This window comes from Chamaea fasciata, unplaced genomic scaffold (assembly GCF_029207755.1).
Source record: "Chamaea fasciata isolate MVZ Bird 193981 ecotype frontalis unplaced genomic scaffold, bChaFas1.0.hap1 SCAF_6, whole genome shotgun sequence".
Lineage (NCBI taxonomy): Eukaryota > Metazoa > Chordata > Aves > Passeriformes > Sylviidae > Chamaea > Chamaea fasciata.
The window spans coordinates 58,996,245-59,011,093 of NW_027094091.1; positions in this window are offsets into that span (position 1 = coordinate 58,996,245).

A 14,849-nucleotide genomic window follows, 5' to 3' on the forward strand; every position below is an offset into this window, starting at 1 on the left:
AAGATTGCATATGAGACGGTTTCTGTCTTCCAGAAGATTCAGTGTGAAACACAGAGTTCAGACTGGAAAGAGGAAGGATGTCAGGCAGAAAATAACCTGAATTTGATCATAAAACTACTTTTGCACAGACCATACAGAAAAGACATGGGAAAGTGTTGAGAAGAACTGCAAAGTATGCGAAGAGTTGACACAAGCTGATATAAAGAACATACTAAAGTCCCTCCAAAATTTGTTCCCCAGTCTCTGTGTGGAGACTGTTTTTCAGTGACATCACAAATACTGTATAAGACTGTGTGAGGATAATTCCTGCATGTAGCTCTGCCCTGCGTATTTCAGGCTGTTTTTTTCTGTGCTCAGCACCAGGCAGGCATTTCAAGTGTACATGAGCAGAAATAGGAACAGGACTAAGTAGTTAATGGGAAGCATTTGTTATTGCCTAATTTCATCAAATATGTCAGTATTTAAGAAAGTAAATTATGGATATAACTGACAGTCATGGATTTGTTCAAGGTTGAACACAGCCCTGGAGTCAAAGATTAAATAGCCTTTGCCTGACATGATTCATCATCATGAACCTGTGGATATAATGGAAACCAAGGAGTTTTTGGCCAAGGAGAGAATTCATAATATACGACAACTCAGTGGAGTTTCAGTTACTTTAAATGTCTTTTTTCTTTAAATATAGACCATCCATATGAATATCTACTCATTGTTCCATAAGGGTCAATTATCAGCCCTTTGCAATTATTCTTCCAGCCTGTGGGGCTCTGTGATGCCTTTTTTCCTACCACATTTGGAGCACAGTTCTCAAGTGTTCATTTACAGAGAGACCCTCTGTAGTGAACAACCACATGATTTAATACCACATCCAGGGCTGAACTAGACACACAAAAAAAGCAGGTTAACAAATGCAGGTTTTACACATAATGATGATAATGATCCACGTAAATGGAACTTGTAACAATCAATTACTTTGATCAGTAAGTTTTTTAGAAAATCAAAATCACTATTGATATAAAAAATGAACTGGAATCCCTTTGCTCTTGAGAGAAATGACTGCTAAGGTCTCTGGCTCCTGAAAGCAATAGTACTATTCCTTGCTTGGAAAGATTTTGCTCCATGAAATGTAGCTACCCTCCATGCTATGAATAGCTATGTTTCTTCTTAATTTGCATAAAGGACCTCTCTTAAAAACACAAAATACACAAAGAAGAGTAACAAAAAATACACTGGAGACAAAAAAAAAAAAAAAAAAAAAAAAAAAAGACATTTAAATTTCTAAAATACCTTAAAATTAAAACTGAGCAGAGGTCATACAAAGTAAGTAGTTTCCAGGAATGAAACCCAACTTGTTGAGCTGACACCACTAAAAAACAGCAATAGAGAGGTTTTCATACGAGGTATACTAGAATATGATGTATTAGGACACGCATGATAAAACAAGCCACTTTGGAACGTATGGAAGTATTGCTGCAGTCTTCTCAGATGTTCATGCTGGCTTCTGAAGGGGGTGTTTTCCCCCTCTCAGGGCAGCCTGCAAATATTGCTCTATCTAATACAAATAAGCCATTATATACTGTATTAAACAAATCCAGCAGTGTTTGGTAGACTTGATCATTGCCTGCTTTTGTGTCCTTTGGAGGATTTATGCCATAAGCTCTCATTTTCCCAGCACTCCAGGAAGTGTCTCCTCCATTTATGCACTGAGTTACTTCAGAGGAAACTTCTGTGCAAAAGCCTAAAGAAGCAGCAAAACTCATTTTGATTCACTCTTGATGTGCAGCGGGCTCTGACATAAGTTCTCACAGCCATTTCAGCCTAAAGAAAAAAATCATTCCCATGTCTGCCTTCTTTATTACATATTAAACCTCAGCTCCCAAAACTGTGATCAGAAATAGAAGCAATGACCAATTCTGCTACGTGTCTCTGATAGTAATGGAAAAACAGAAGCCACACATAGATGCATTTGGAAAGAAGGAAAAAAATACAGAAATGTTCTTCTGAGTCATTTGGGTAGAATCATGTTTTGCAATATTAAAAAAAAAAAAAAAAGGTATTTAGATTCCATTGTACAGACTGGAAAAATATTCACTGAGTGCTCACACTGAAATTCAAGCTGACATGGCTGTTTAATTACTTACGGTGAATTAAAGGATCAAAGTCCTGAGGAACAGAAAATAAGTTCTCTTGTGCTTTAAAATTATGGATTTTACTGAAACATGCTGAAATATTCAACTTCATTCCCTTTGCAAGTCAACAAACAAGACAGGGGCAAATGCTCCCTCTCCCAGGCATTTGCTCTTTAGTATGAAATTTGTTTTCATTTACCTTAATTTGTTCTGTTTGCTGAGAATTACTGTAGCTATTAAAGCTCAGGCTTGAATTTTAAGATCAAATGGCTTTCTCACTAATTTAGCAGTATAATAATCCCACACACCAGTGGCATCTTCCTTTACCAACATCTACATATCTCCTGTTCATGTCTGGAGTGGCAAGCTGCCTATACTGTCTGTGAATATATACATTTGTCTGTGGTCTGGGGAGTGCACATAACATTCCTCGTGGCTGGGTCATCCCAATCCTTGGTCTCAACTTTCAAGTTAAGAAAGTAACTGGAGAAGTAAATTATGCGTACAATATCTGCTTCCCAGACTTATTAATGATAATATTAGAAGGATTTTTCAAAAGCAATAGAATGCAGGGTATTCTCCTGAAACTGGACATCCGGAAGTGAGAGGCATTTGAAAGTTTTGCGAACAAAAAGTTTCTGCCAATGACCTTAGCTATCTTGTTTGCTTTAAATCATTTTTGATAAACCTTTTAAACCCAAACAAGACGTTCCCTGTCAAGAATGCTGACAGAGCTGATCAAGGACTCCTTATGAATCAAGAAAAATCACTTCCAACACTGGTGGAAGGAGTTGCTGGTGGGTTCCCACTTTAGCATAATGGGAGTAGGGAAGCCCTAGATAGGTTTTCAGATAACAACTGGGATGGAAGCCCCACAAACAGACTCAGTTAATTCATAGGGTCTTTGAGTACTATGACCTAAAGCAAGCGCTGTTACTGTGTACACATCAACATCCAACCACTCAAACACAGGGGGAAAACAAAAGAGATAAGATAAACTCCTGAACACCCAAAAAAAAAAAAAAAAAAAAAAAAAAAGCATGAGAGCATGACAGAAACATCACAGACAAGAAAGCGCAAATCTGATCTCAAAATGAACGTCAGTAAAACCAGCATCAAAAACAGTTAGTACATGAAATCAAAGGATTTGACTATTGTACTACGCCACTGGAGAAAACGGATGGATTTGCAATACCTGTGGGAACAGATAAGCATTAATGACAGCACGGGAAAGATGAAAGAGATTAACTAAGTATTCTGGCAATGTGTCCTTCTCACCTTGACCTACAGTGCAATACAATACAACTCATTTTTTGCATAAAATACTTAATATGTCTCATAAAATGTTTATAGGGAGTGTCAGCCAAGTTGAGGAAGACTATGGAGAAAGGCAATCCCCAGAGCAAGTCATAAGTATTTGAAAAAAAGTTTGTACAATTTCCTGTTCTCCCTTTTCTGTCCCCACCTCTTGTAAAATCTGTAGATTTTTCTTCTTGTTTTCTATTCCTTTATGTTTCACACTTTAATGTCACAAGCTAATGTGAGATATCACATATTATTTTAATTTACTTATCACAAAAATTTATTCTTCTGGTTGCTGCTGAGTTGAGTTTACCGCAGAAAGAAAGTCAGATCCTCTGCACCTGGCAACGTCCCAATTTTGTGTGACTCTGGTAAATTCATTGCTGAAATTTTCTCAAAATTAAGGGAGATTTATCCACTATTTTGCAAGTGGAAGTCTTACAATTTTCTTTGGTATCTCCTCAGTACTCAAGACCCAGAAAATAAACATACTTGGTTTCTCCTGAGGAGCAACCTAGCCTTTCTACTTCTGCTGGTTCCTAAAACTGGAAGGACAAAGGGAGAAATTGGTGGGGACAGTGTGAGGAGGACAGTCTTTTTTTGCTGAGAGGGTGCAGGTAAATAACAGCAGACAGGTCAAACTGCCTCACCTCCCCAAGTCCTTGCAGCGAGACTGTGGTGGACACCACCAGGAGGAGCAGGAATCTGAAGCCATTCCAGCAGGAGAGTCAGGTGGAATGAGTTACAGGAAGTTTTCATTTTTATAAGATCCAAGTGCGATTTTACAGTTGGGTTTAGATGCAGCAGCTGTGTGAGAAACAAATAAAGGAGATAACAAAGTCTTGGGAGGTGCAGTGCATCCACAGTGCCAAGTCTATCCTGTTACAGTGTCCCTAACTCTGATTTCAGGGAAGCTGTGCTTGCACACACATCAAGACTGACTTAGGCCCACTTACAGGTATCAAACATGTCAAGCTACACCTGGTAAAATGGGAAAATAAGGAGGAAAAAGTGACAGGAACCGTGACAGGCTACCAAAAAAAAAAGAAAAAAAAAATTTATAGCTGACCAAGGAGCAAAAGCCAAAACTACAGAAGTGGTTGAAACAAGTAAGAAGGCAATGGGTCAGGGCAGGGGAGAGGTGTCCCTGTGGTCTGTGGAGTCAGGCTGCAGGGCTGCAGGGTGACTGACCCCTGCTCTTGTGTCAGTGCTAGCCAGCAGAGTGAGTGCAGCTAGGGGAGGTGCACGCAGGCAGAGGAACTCTTCTGCAGTGTTGGGATGTCTTACCCCGAAAAAGAGAAGAGTGTTTTCCACCTGAAGTAGTTTAGTTTGGATGGAGCATCCCTACAATCAGATCTCTCCCCATGCAGCTTCAGAGTTCGGGTTAGAATTTCCAGAAATCAGGTCTCATTGTGAAAGGAACTTAAACAGCCCACACCATGGGCAGGGATTAACCTCATCACAGCGTGCTCCTCATCCTCCTGGCCCGTCACCAGGACTGACAAGGGTTTGCCTGAAATCTCAGTCTTGACAGGGACCAGCCGTCACATCCTTTTGGAACTGGATCTCTCCAGTAGCTGGTCATCATTTTCGTGTAGGTGGCCTGTAATCCAGCAGTTAGCTGCTCTTCTAAAGTAGAGCAGCAGCTCCTTGTTAAATAAACTCTGGTGGCTGGAGGAAGAGGGAGAGAAAAGATTTGTATCTTTGCACGCCCTCCATCTAAACAGGAAGGACTTTGCATCAAAAAAGGCAGGAATCTAACCAGGAACCAAAGCTACACCTCCATTTCAGTCATGCATATTTTGCTAACTACCTGCTTAACTTTTCTGTGTTGAGTAGGGCAGGAGAGCCTTCTGAGTGGGACAGGATGTGTCCAAGAACCACAGAGTTAGGCTAGTTGCTTAATTTGTTGGATCATCTAAGAGCATGAATTGGGGGAATTGAGTCACAGCCAGATTTCCACAGTGGGTTGCAGAGCCCTGATTGTGGTGCTGTAAACAAGAACTGAGCACCACGTGGGATGAATACTAGAGTATTAAAGGCACTCCTCCACTTAAAGGCTCAGAGTCCTTTCAAGGACTGTGTTCTGAAAAGAAACACCTTTACAATGTCTACTAGAGATATTAATGCTGCATAATTTCGAGATTTCATGACTTCTGTGCTGTTTCATTGGAAAATAAAACCTCCTTTCAGCCACTAATGAGAATGAAGTATTTATATTTAATAAAGTTTAAGTGGTAGTGGAGAAAAAACTGTGTCTTAAATTGAGACTTCATCTCCTAATTGGCCTTCTCAAACTGTATGAGACCATTTATATGCTGAAGGAAGTCGCTGCAGTACCTAGCCACCTGTATAACCCTCCATTTCTATTTTGCTTATGTGAATTATAATGGAGATTTACAGGAATCTGTGGTCTGCAGAATATCTTTGTTTAAAAAATAATTGCCATGTATCAGGATGAGTTCTCCTCTGGAGAGGCCTGAGCAGCCAGTGCAGATAAATATTCCTGACAGTACTTTCTTTTCCACCTGACATTTTCCTGCTTGGGTGCATGAAATGGGACAGAGCAAGGCAGACCAGGAAGTATTTTGTGAGGCAGCAGAAATTAGCTAGCCAATTTAGTTACCAAATAGCTATTTTGAACCACAAGTACCGAGCCTCTTATGACTTAACTTTTTGGTGATGAGATATATGCAAAACAAATTTTATATTCACAATGGTACAATGCTTTAGGTGTCTGCTGGGAAAATAAATGGAAAGATGACAAAAAGGAGTCAACACATTTGACTTTATGCAGAGTTTTCTTTTATTTCTCACTTCATGTAGCCTCTGACAACTTACCTAATCAGTAGCAGTATCCCATTTAATCACAATATTCCATCCTTTTTGATATGGGAATAATAACAACTCTCCAAAATGTGTCTGGAAAGGAAGAAGTTTGTTGAACAGGTCAGCCTTGAGTTCTGCTGCACTTTCTGAATATAGGTCTCCTTGCTAATGCTTCTCATTAAATGGCAATCATCTGACAAGGAAGGGTATGTGCTTTGTATAGCCCTGCTGGAAACAATTGCATTCTTATATCACACAAATATTTTGATGTGTGTATGTATATGTGTGTATATATATATATTTATTTATTTATATTTATATATATTTATATATATTTATATATGTATATATGTAATGTATGTAAATGTGTATGAATATGTACGTATATAAATGTGTATTAGTATGTACAAGCTGTAAAACAACGTGATTTCTCCTTTGCCTTCTGAATCCTGATATATTAAGTTTGTGAGTGGTCTGTTTGAAGTATCTCATTTTACTAAGAAATTGCTTCAAAGATGGAAGGTCACATTGTTTTTTCTTTCTGACTTGATAGTTACATGCTCCTCTACTGTAGTAAAAAGGTTAAGGCCTTGGAATCAAATATAAGCGCAGAATGTTTTCTATTTGAGGGAAAATGAAGATTCTATTAGATTTGCTATACTGACTTGCAGGGCCACCAGGATTTTTACCATGACATCTGATCCCATTTTATGTATTTGTCAGTGCTGCTCTGCGAAAGACATATTCAGCCTGAACGCTAAAACACACTGATGGCTGCTGAAGGGTAGATTGATTTAGAGTCTCAAGACAGACTTCACATGATTCATAACTCCTACAAAGCAAGAAGGTTGTAGGTCTGTTAAGCCCATGCTAAATCACATGCCAACGAGAGGTGATGAGCACACCAAGGAGGTCAGATTTTCACTTCTTAGATACCCTTGAGCACATGGTACCAAAGTGTTTCACTTCCCCAAGAGAAACCTGGTGGTCAAGCTGTGATTTGCAAAGGGAATAACTTAAAATTTGCACTCCCTGCTTTGGAGTGCAAAATCATGAATTTGAGCCCAAAGAACAGTGCAGGCATATTTAAAAATATTTACAACTAAATGATACTTCCGTGTTGAGTTGTTTGAGTGTCTTCATAATTTTTTTGGTGGTTACTTATATTTTATGATCCTAATAAACAAAGATGCTAAATATTTTCTCCAGGTAACCATTATTTCCATTACAAAAATGTTCTACAGAGCTAAGAGACAGATAGGGGTGGAATGCAAATACCTAAACACATCTGTTTATTGCTATTTTAATTGCCCAGCAAGATGCTTTATTGAATGGGTCACCTATAGGTATTTTGTTACATCTGCCAGCTCTACATAGACCTGTCAGACACAGAGGGTGTAGAAAATTACAACAAGTGTCTATGTTAGAGTCCTGAATAATCCTCTGCATGATCTGAAGGTTTTTTTTAATATAAGCAATTTTTTCTTTTTTTTTAAATCACCTATGCACATATTATCCAAAATTTGGCAGGAGTAGATTACATCCAAAAACAAATTGCAAAGTTTTGATACTTGACATTTTACTGCATGTCAAGCTTGCCCCATGACATTCCCACCTCCCCAGTGCAAAAAATATGATGGTGATGTAACTTGGATGAAAATTACCCCACCATTTCAATTCTTAAATAGAATAGCGTAGTGAAAGCAAAATTTTGGCTAAACAAAGTCCTTGAGTACATAATTAATCCCACTACAGAGAAACAGGACTGCTTGTTTGCTCCAAGATAAACATATTCTTAAATGCTGCAATAAGCTGAAGCCAAAGAAAATAGGTATAGAACAGAGACAAGAAAGACATGTTCGTGGAAATGTAGAATAAGAGGAAAAACCAGTGCAAGAAGGTGAAAGCAAGACATTTCAATCAATCAACACGAATAAGCATGAGGAAAGAGCCTGAAACTATTTTCTGGGAAGGAAAATTTGAGAGGTTTTTAGCTAATTCTCATTCAGGTGGAGAAAGTTCTCAGCAAACAAAAGGGAGCATTTGCTGAAGAGGCATTTTTCACTAAGCTTTATGAGATTTTCCTTTGAGATACTCCATCACATGAGTTACACTCACCCCATCAATGAGCTGCAATACCATAGGATCTGTGGAGTCCAAATAAAACAAGATGTCTCAAATCTGAGATCCTCTGCCAGGGGACAAAAAAAAAAAAAAAAAAAAAAAAAAAAAAAAAAAAAAAAAAAAAAAAAAAATTAACGAGGCAAATCACAAATTTTATAGTAAATACACTTGTGATTTGCAAGCTGTTATGCTCACTTCACAGAAAGGAAACTGTATGGATTTGTCAAACAGCATTTCACAGGAAACACTTCCTTCAGCTTATATTTTCTGCAACTAAAGTGGTTTGTTCTGGGTGTTGCAGTTGAGCCCACACGTTTCTCTGAGCAAAGGTAAACCCCACTGTCTTGGTCCTTGCTTGTACTGTCAGAGAGCTGAATCATGCAGAGCTTGGGTACACTCTCATGTACTTCAGAGGCAAAGTTGAAATTCCTGTCTCTTTTTCAGCTGACTTCCCCTCCAGCTGTTACCCACCTACCAGTCGTTCCTAGCCAGTAAACTCCTTCCAAGGCTGCTTTCTAATCCAGATGTGGTAAATCATGGCATTCACAAACTAGCTAGAGGACAGGTAGCAAAGCAAGAGATGGAATACTGTATGGAGAAGAAAATTCAGATTAAAATGTGCCATATAGTCATGGTAGATCATTCAACCAGCTGGGCTAAATGTCAAAGTGACTGACACTTAACTCATGCAAAACTCCCACAGATTGGAATAAGAGTGATGCATAAATAGTGACTTCAGGATCAAGTCTGTTCTTGGGAGCTACCAAACGCTTCAGTTCTACTGCAGTCCTGGAAAACACTCATCAGCATCCAAGAATCTGCCCCAAATCCTGGCTGTGTTTTGCAGAGCACCAAAGACTGTAAAATTCTCATTTTATCCCATGGCTGAGCAAAGCCTTTATTTTGTTGTTCTTAAGAAAAAGAATCATATGTATGTTATTAATGGTTTTAAGGATAATTTGACCAGTAGAGAACAACAAATACACATCACCTGCAGTTTCATGTAATGCAGAAAGAAAATATGCTACTGTTATGGTCACCAAGGGGCTGAAATACTGTTGTCCAGAGGCTGATTGCATTATTTGTAGCCTTTTGTGCCTAAATCTTCTTGTTTTCGTACTAAGGAACATAAGAAGTCTGTACTACTTTCACCATGATTCTGTCAGAATCAAAATCTTCTGGACTGAAGAAAAGGCCTCTGTTCTTAAATTATTTTATTAAGTATTCACATTATGTACAATAAAGATGATTGAATATCTGAGCACCACAGCTATGCAATCCACATAAAGGCCATACACAGTTCTTTGTCTCAAGTAACTAACCTTAACCTAATGCAACTCAAAAGTTCAGAACCTTTCCATACTGCTTCTAGGAGGACCCTCATGAAGTATTTCTCATTTCTGCAAAACTAGAAAAGACTTTTGCACTTTTTTTTTAATATTGCCAGAATTGCTTAAGCAATTTTTCAAAACAGAAACATCAATAAAACTAACAAAAATGATAATTCCATTTAAAGATAAAACAGCTTCTTGTGTTTCAGGATAGGTACCAATAGATTTCTACTCTTTCTGAAGTGGATTCCATCACATGCAATACAAAACATTATATTTTGCCATGGAATGGGAGAATATATGAAGGTGGAAAAGGGGAAATACTGCTTTCCTCCATTGTCCCTGCTTGAGGTGGCAAGTGCGTCTGTCCTGTTAGTTTGGTGAAATCTGTACCTACCCCAGAATAAACTGAACTACCACGTTTGACTCAGACAGGAGGCAGAAGTTTTAGCAAAACCCTTTCTCCTTATCCTCTGTGAGTGATGGAGTGAGGCGAGTTTCTCTCATAAACTGCAGAGTTACACAGTTTCAGCGCCGTGCCAGTGCAACAGCGTGTTCATCACTGCGGGCTCCAGTGGAGCAGAGCGCGGGGCTGCGTCCAACACGCCGCTATAATTCCCTGCTCTGTTGGTTCAGCAAGTGAGTGCATGTTCATTGGTGGAAAAGCAATCTAGTTTTGTCAGAAATATCTATAGTCTGTCTTCTGTAAAACCTGCACCATTAGCACGTAACCCAGAGCTTTTAACAGTTTCACCTTTTTCTGTAATTTTGTTTTGGATAACACTTCCCTGAATATGCAGTGTCAGCCAACTGTACATTTTTTTTTAGAGTCTCAAAGTATAAGCAAATGCTTTGGTGTTCATATGAACCTGGGTTCTTACTTTCTTTGTGAGGGGTGCAACCCTCAAAGGATTTTTGGCTGCTTTTCATAATTACTCCTTCTTTTAGTGCTCTTTGTAAACACTTTGACAGCAGCTCTCACTTCACTCCTGGATGTTTCAGGAGGAGCAACCTGACAGCTCTCTCTGTCTTCAGCTGAATAAAAAATGTATAGTCAGATTTCATGACCTCGCACAGAATTTCATGCAGAGCTGCCCAAAAGGAATTCATCAGCTTTTGAGTTTCACCCCAACTTACACTGCTTCAAAGTAATTTCACCTCTGATGCCCCTTGCAGGTTTCAGTCGTATTCACAAACTCCAGCTTGCCCCAGTGCTGGTCTCCCAGCACCACAGGAGTGCTGGCAGGCAGGAGAGCAGCCAGGGGAGTGCTGATGGTGTCACAGTTTCAGCAGGGACCAGAGTCAGATGTGCATCTTCAGCACTGCCAGCCCTGAGCTTGGGCTCTGCTCTAACAGCAGCAATCCTTCTGTATAGGAACATTTGTTCCTTATGAGAATGTTTTATGATTAACTCAAAATCAGACAGTAAATTAACATTTGAAAGTGGTATTGGTTTTGCAAGGCCTGGTTTTTGGTACCAGGGTGGGAGGGCAAAAAGAGATGGCTTCTGTGAGAAGTTGCCAGAAGATTCCACCGTGTCCAGCAGAGCCAACCCCTGATGACTCTGAAGATGGATGTGCCTCTGGCCAAGGCTGGGCCAGTTAGAGATGGTGGTAATGCCTCTGTAATAATTCATTTAAGAAGAATGAAAATCAAAGGTGGGGGTGCAGTTTTAATTCCAGTCAGAGAAGAGGAGGAGATGAGAACATGTGAGGGGAACAACCTGGAGACACCAAGGTCAGTGGAGAAGGAGGGGCAGGAGGTGTTCCAGGGGCAGGAGCCGAGAATCCTCTGAAGGCGGTGGTGAGACTGTGGTGGAGCAGCTGTGCCCCTGCAGCCCATGGGGATCCACAGGAATGCAGAGATCCACCCACAGCCCATGGGGATCCATGGGGGATGCAGAGATCCACCCACAGCCCGTGGGGGAGGTGCCCATGCCAGAGTGGGTGGATGCCTGGAGGAGGCTGTGATCCTGTGGGAGACCTGATGGCAAGAAAGGTCCCCTGCCCTGCTGGAGCAGCCTATCCTTGGAGAACTGCACCCCGCGGAAGAGTGCCCCACATCACAGCAGTTTTGGGAGGAGTGTCTGCCCATGGGAGGGACTCACGTTGCAGCCATTTGCTGAGAGCCGTTGCTCATGAAATGGACTCTTATTGGAGAACTTCATGGAGCACTGTCTCCCATGGGAGGGACCCCACAGTGCAGCAGGGGAACGACAGCTCTCGCTGAGCAGTGAGAAAAGCCTCGAGTGATGAACTGACCAAAACCCCCATCCCCTGCCTTCTTGTGCCACTGGGGTAGGAGGTAGAGTTGGGAAGGAAGGAGGAGTGGGAGGAAGGTGTTTTTAAGGGCTTGTTTTACTTCTGATTATCCTGCTCTGATTTTGTTAGCAATAAATTCACCTTATATCTCTAAGCTGAGGCTGTTTTGCTCTTGATGTATTTGAGGAGCAGTCTCTCCTGCTCCTTATCTCAACCCACGAGCCCTTTGTTATATTTTCTCTCTTTTGTCCGGCTGCAGAGGGGTGGGAGTGAGTAGCTTTGGTGGGTGCCTTGTGTCCAGCCAGCGTCAACCCACGACAAAAGTGTATGCTGAAGCCAAGAAAAAAACCCCTACTTTTGTATTTTTATCTGTTTGCTTCAAAACCTAAGGAATGAAATTTTACGTAAAGAAGAAAATAGTTCGTTCTAATTTTAACAAACATTTTCTTTTATGTCTCTTTCTTTAAGCAAATAATCATGGTTGCAGTCAACCTACGCAGCCCTCAATTAAATTTTCAGAAGTTGGCTGAACATTTGTGGAGAAATACTTGGTCTCCAGTCTGCACCAGAGAGCAGCTGATTAGCACAGTGCAACACTTCTTTTGCTAGCCACTGTTGCAGTGAGATCATTGGTGACACTAAGTGTGAGGAAGAAAGAAAAGGTCTTGTGGTTGAGGTGCAGAAGCCGAGCACCTCAATCCTATTCTTGGCCCCACTGCAGATTTCCTGCAGTCTGTAAGCAGTGTCATAATCTCTCTGTGCCTCCATTTCTTCCTCTCTGAAGCCTGCCTATGTTTTTGTCACTGCAGTTGGGGAAGACATGCTCAGGCCAAGGCAAGCAAATGCTCAGCTGCCTCAAGTTTGAAGTCCCTCCTTTATTTCAGAAAGACCCTTGGGGGCAGAGTTCAAAACACTCTGTAAACCTCCCGGCCAGTGGAGGCTGGAGTCTGGATCAGCAGCCCAGACTCCTCTGTGATGCAGAGGATGTGAATTCCACCCAGCTGATGACAGAAACCGTGGTGTCAGGAAGATAAGGACGGTCAATATTTCACAGCTGGTTCTGCTCTCAAATAGCAATGAAAAGCTGCAGTCTTGAAAAGGTCACTGAGGCACAAATCTGACTGAGTAAATCAATTTATAGGTTGCTATTAAAATATTTCATATATTTAAAGCTGAATGGTTTTAAGTGGAAAGAGAGAGTTTTTTCAATGTGTTCTTGAGCAGCTCCCAAAACTGAAATGATGGTAAATGTAGAAGTACAATGCAATCCAAGGTCTGAAATTTAACTTGCACATCACGTTATCAAAAAGCCTAAAAAATTTCCCTTTTGCCTTTCCTATCCTTATGAATTTAAATAAAAGATCACATAAAGAAGAAAACAAACTGAAATATTAAACTGAAACATTGCTTTTAGGGAAACATCTACTTTGAAATAAGAATGCAGTACAGAAAATCACAAGAGTAACCTGTTCTAATATTTTCTGTTGTTATCATGGTGATTTTCCAACTGAAGGGATTTTGATATTGCACATAACCATTAAGTAAATATCCAGAGTTTTGGATCTATAGCTGAAATAAACTCTGAGTGTTCTTTGGTGATGAGTATCATTACTTCCCAGATCCTCAGCTGTCCTGAAATGACCTTGAAAAGAAGAATCACAAAAATACATTGTAGATTTTATGAGGTCAGTTTCAATTATATCCAGTCTGTTACTTCTAACACACTTTCCTCTGAGTGCTGTATTATTTGAAAACACTCCTTTGTATTTCCAGTGATATCCTCCAGTTTTTTAATAAAATTCCTTTGAAAATGTCTATTTATCAATAGCAGGCGTAAGTCTGATTTTTGCCTTGGGAAACAGTGATACTCCTGGAAGAATTACTTTAGGTAGCTAGAAAGATTAAAAACATAATTTAGTCTTATACAAACATGAAGTATGACTATAAAAACCTGCCCTTCTAGATATATGATTTGTTCTGTGGTCAAAATTAAAACAAAGAATGAAAATACTTAGCTAAAAGGTGTACTTCTCATCTTCTCCTCACTATAACAGAAATCCACTTATCTTGGCTTTCTATATAAGGTCTTTTACATCATCTAGAATTATGGCTGCGGCTGCATAAAGGTTGTGTCAGCATTTCCATTATAAAACCATATTTTAGGGGATTTACAACTCTGTCATAAAAACTCACTCCACACTGAAACTCAGCATGCAAAATCCCAACCTGGAACATTTATTTATCATGATCATATTATTTAAAAAAAAAAAAAAATCCAGATGTGTTTGGCTGTTTTTCAGTTTTCTGAATGACACATGAGATGAGAAGAATTTCAGGTGGGGTGAGGCAACAGTGGCTTCTTGGTGAGGATGTTGTACCTGATGTTGGTGTACCCAAGATACACCTGGCCTCATAGTCTGCCACTGGAAGAGGAAAGGTGGCTACCAGTAAAAATGGCCTCAGAAAAGACAAATCACATCCCACATAGGAGAGGTCCATAAATCCTGACAGGTTAAATGTTAAACCTCAGGAAGGCCTGCCAATTTCGTGAGGAGCAACTTATTAAAGGAACTCATTAAAGGAATAAAACTTAATAATAAATCCTTTTTCAAACGTTTCAGGAGCAGGAAGTCTGTCAGAAAATCAGTGGGGTGAATCCCAGATATGAGAGAAGAAAAGTTCTTGGTGACAATAAAATGAAATGTTACATGAATTATTTTGATTTGAAACTCGTCTTTGTAGAGTCAGTCACGCAGGCTCCCAAACCAAAGCTGAATTCTGGGAGAAATGAATTGAAGGACCTGACTCCAACTGGATCTGTAGAAGGCTTTTTTTCTTTTTTTTTCTTTTTTTTTTTTTCGTTTTTTTTTTTA